This window comes from Macrotis lagotis, chromosome 4 (assembly GCF_037893015.1).
Source record: "Macrotis lagotis isolate mMagLag1 chromosome 4, bilby.v1.9.chrom.fasta, whole genome shotgun sequence".
In the NCBI taxonomy this organism is placed as follows: domain Eukaryota; kingdom Metazoa; phylum Chordata; class Mammalia; order Peramelemorphia; family Peramelidae; genus Macrotis; species Macrotis lagotis.
Window position 1 is genome coordinate 43,639,666 of NC_133661.1, and position 4,627 is coordinate 43,644,292.

A 4,627-nucleotide genomic window follows, 5' to 3' on the forward strand; every position below is an offset into this window, starting at 1 on the left:
AGATTCCACTTCAGAAAATAGAAATATTTTGGAATCCTTCCTCCTCAACCCCCTGCTGACCTCAGATCTTACAAATGTTGTCAATAGATCTGGAATTATATCATGGATCCAAATACCACCATCAGAACCATTTTAAGGGTTTGGAAACAAGTATAAAAGCTTTCTGAAAGAGAATATTCAAAGCAAAGGCAATATTATTGAGGGTTATGCAATAATGCTTAGGGAGGAAAATTGAAGTTTAGAAGATAGATGCAAGATTTGAGACTCAAAAATATTGAAATAAATGTTTAAGAGTATTTGTGTACATATCAGGATGGTATCTGAAGAAAATCACAATCTATTCAAGTTTAGAAGATTGTTTGATTTGATGTCATGGCCAAGCAGTTTTAGAACTTTATGGAAAAATCTTTACCCAAAAACAAGGTTAGTTCTTGAATGTGAGATCCATACTGAAATCTTTTCCAGTTTTATAGAACCAATCAATTATTGGGCTATGAAAGTTCATTCTTTTAGAAAATAAGGTCAATTTTATTGCATATTAAGATTCCAGAATAAGTCTTTGGTGAAGATGTATAACCAAATCCTAAGGAAATAAACATGAATGTTGTGAGGCAGATTATGGAAAGGTTTTTTTCTCCTCCCCAGGGGCCTAGATTTGGAACAATGTGAAGCTTACATTTAAAGAACAATGGTCCTTTGAGGACAACATGACTTTACAAAAAGCCCCACTATTTTAATAGATAAGAAAAATGTATGCAGAAATCTAAGTACTTCACAATGATCAAGGATATATGAAATGAGATCTCAGTGAACAAAGTCCCCAGGAGACACCTTCCTATAATAGAAGGGATTTTGGGCTATCAGAGTCTCAAATTTATTCTGATAAATTTAATGACAAAGAAGTGATGGTCAGGTTTCTCATTTACTATCTCCAGTCTTTAACAGAATATCAAAATTTTATTTTAATCACCATGGAGGGAACTTGAAAAGAGTATTAGCCAGTTATCATTCAATGTGATTTATGACTTCTGAGAATTATATATCTGATGGAACAAATTAGAGATATTTAGTAAATATGAGGATATGTTGATTATCAATCAAGCAATCAAAAACAATCAGAGCTTGAAAATGGTATTTCTATCACAAAAGATAAAAGCAGTATGTTTTGAAAAGTAGGTCAAAGGTATAAGACAGGGTTAAAACAATAAAGACATAACAAGAAGGACAATGCTAGAAGAAGGCTAAGTAACCTTTAATTTAGTAAACAAGGGATGCAGTGCTGTGGTTGGAGAGTTAAAAGGACAGTGGGAGAAAGTATACTTGAAACTTTAATTGAGGAAGATTGTAGGTCTATGGTTGATAGACAAAGTAGGAGAGAGGACATATTAAAAATACATAATAAAACTCTGATTAGAAATTCTCAAAATCACAGAAGAAATTTAAAAAGTTGAAAGTAAGTAAACCGTTGATCTAATAAATAAAACTTGGTTGGGATTTTTTGAAGAAACTATATATATATATATATATATATATATATATATATATATATATGTATATATATATATATAAAGCTTTAGTTAATTTGATTTAAAAAAGAAAGAATACCAAATTTTAGAATCAAAAATGAAAAGGATGAAATCACCAGTAAGCAGAAAGAAACTAAAGAACTAATTCAGAGCTATTTTGTCCAACAGTAAACCAATAAATCTGACAACCTGAATGAAATGAATATTTACAAAAATATAAATGATGAAGATTAACAGAAGAGGAAAGAAAATATTTAAATAATCCCATTTCAGAAAAAGAAATTGAAATAACCATAAGAAACTCCCTACGAAAAAGTCTCCAGATCCAGATGTATTTACAAGTGAAATCTACCAACTATTTAAGAAATGATTAATTCCAACTCTATTTAAACCATTCTTAAAATAAGAAAAAGGAGTTCTTTCAAATTCCTTTTATGTCATTAATATGTGCCTATATCTTAACCAGGAAGAATCAAAATGGAAAAAGAAAATTATAGACCAATCTCCCAATGAACATTGAAGCAAAATTTTTAAATAAAATTTTAGCAAAGAGATTGCAAGTTATTACAAGGATAAATCAGATGGAATTTATGCCAGGTTGGCAGGAATGGTTTAATATTAGAAAAACTCTCATCATAATAGGACATATCAATAAAAAACTAACAGAAATCACATGATTTTCTCAATAGATTTTAAAAACATGACAAAATACAATAGCTACTGCTATTTAAAGTACTAGAAAGTATAGGAATAAATTGAGTTTTTCTGTAAATAATAATCTAAAACTATCAACAAATATAATACATAATGAGGAAAATGCAGGAGCATTTCCAAAAGCATTAGAAATGTAAATTTTAGCAATAGGAGAAGAAAAAGAAATAAAAGGAATTAGAATTGAAAATAAGGAAGCAAAATGTTCATTCTTTGTAGATTATATGATGGTATACTTAGAGATTCCTAGAAAATCAACTAAAGTACTATTTAAGTAATTAACTTCAGCAAAGGAACAGGATATAAAATAAACTGTCATGTATTATCAGCATTTCTGTATAAGAACAACAAAGCCCAAGAGCAAGTGATAGAGAAATTTCATTTAAAATAATTACAGACAACATAAAATACTTGAGAAGCTCTCTCTAAGACAAACCCAGAAACTGTATGAACACATCTGCAAATCCCTTTTCACACAAATAAAGTCAAATTTAAACTGTTGAGAAAACATCAATTGTTTATGGTTAAGTTGAACTAATAATAATACAAATGACAATTCTAACTAAATTAAATTACTTATTCATTGTGATACCAATTAAACTGTCAAAAAACTATTTTACAGAGCTAAAAAATAATAACAAAATTCTTCTGGAGGAACAAAATATTAAGAATATTAAAGCATTTGATGGAAAATAATGTTAAGGAAGTTAGCTTAGCTGAATTAAATCTAAAACTATACTATAAAGCAATAGCTTTCAAAGCTGCCTGGTACTGGTTAAGAAATATAGTAATAAAAGAGTAGATTAAGATGGGTACAAAACAAACAGTAGCAAATGATTAACAATCCCTCAAATATTAGCTTCTGAGATAAGAACTCACTATTTCAAACAAACTGTTGGGAAAACTGGAAAATACTGTGACAAAGCCTAGGCACAGACCCACATCTCACACCTTGAAGCAAAATAAGGTCAAAATGGGCACAAGATTCAGACATAATGGGTGATACGATAGACCACTTAATAAATCAAGAAATACTCTGTCAGGTTAATGGAAAATGGAGAAATGTTTGAACAAAGTAGAAATAGAATGTATGTAAATGGCAAAAATAGATGATTTTGACTGTATTAAAAAGTTTTTACAGTTATAAAATCAATGCAGCTATGAATAGAAGGAATACAAAGTCAATTAATGTTCACAGCAAGGGGTTCTGATGAAGGTTTCATTTCTAAAATTTTACATATATATATATATATATATATATATATATATATATATATATATAATAGTTATGGTTATGGAGTGCTACTGTTTTATAAGAAAACATGAATATTCATACTCTAGAGAAGCATGGAAAGAATTACCTGAACAGATGCTGAGTGGGGAAGGCAGAACCAAGAGAGCATCATGCACATTAAAAACAACCTTGTGAGTTGATCAACTATGATGGATGCAGCTCCTCTCAGAAGTTAAGAGATCTAGGACAGCCCTGGGAGATCTGATACTGACACTACCATCCACATACAGACTAAAATAAGACAAAAAAAATAATCCCACAGAATCTGAATGAACATTTTGTTCATTTTTCTTATAATTTTTCTCATGTTTTTCCTTCTAATCTTATGATTTTCTTTCTTTTCACTTAGTTCTAATTCTTCATACATAAAATGACTAATACACAAACATGCTAACCCCAAATGTTGATGTACAATATTCACTAGCCTGTTCATAAAGGGGAAGTGGGGTGGAAAGGGAGGGTGGAGGAAAATGGTGTAGCATAATTATGCAAGTGGATTAATGTTGGAAAAACTTTCATAGCATGAAGTTGGAAAAATAAAATAAAAAAAGAAGGCACCCTGGGATAGTCACTATCTGGAGCAGTGTTATCTGATTCCTAGGTAGATTTGATATGTGTTATGGTATAACTCAATTTCAGTATAAAATATGGAACACAGCATGGGGGCATCATAGAAATAATAATATTCTCACTCTATATGTGGTTATTTATGTGCATATATACACATATATCTGTGTTTATGCAGCTGATAACATGCCTACATATATGAATAGACATACATATAAATTATAAGTATGCATTCAAATATATATGAATATAAATTAAAATATATTGTCATAACTTATGTTCATCATAATAAAAAAGGAAAACCAGGAGCAGATGGAAGAGAGAACTTAGCAAGGAGCTAGAATTATCTGGAAACTATGATGACAGATAAGTGCACAGGTACCTGGATGATAGAAATGATCTTAAAGTATCTTGGAAATAATGAATGAGCAGGGTTCAAAGAGTAAAGTTTAGTTATATCAGTTTCATTTCTATAACTGATTGGTTGTATTTAAGCCAGCAAGAAAAGCATTTGAAAGTATGAGGTTTT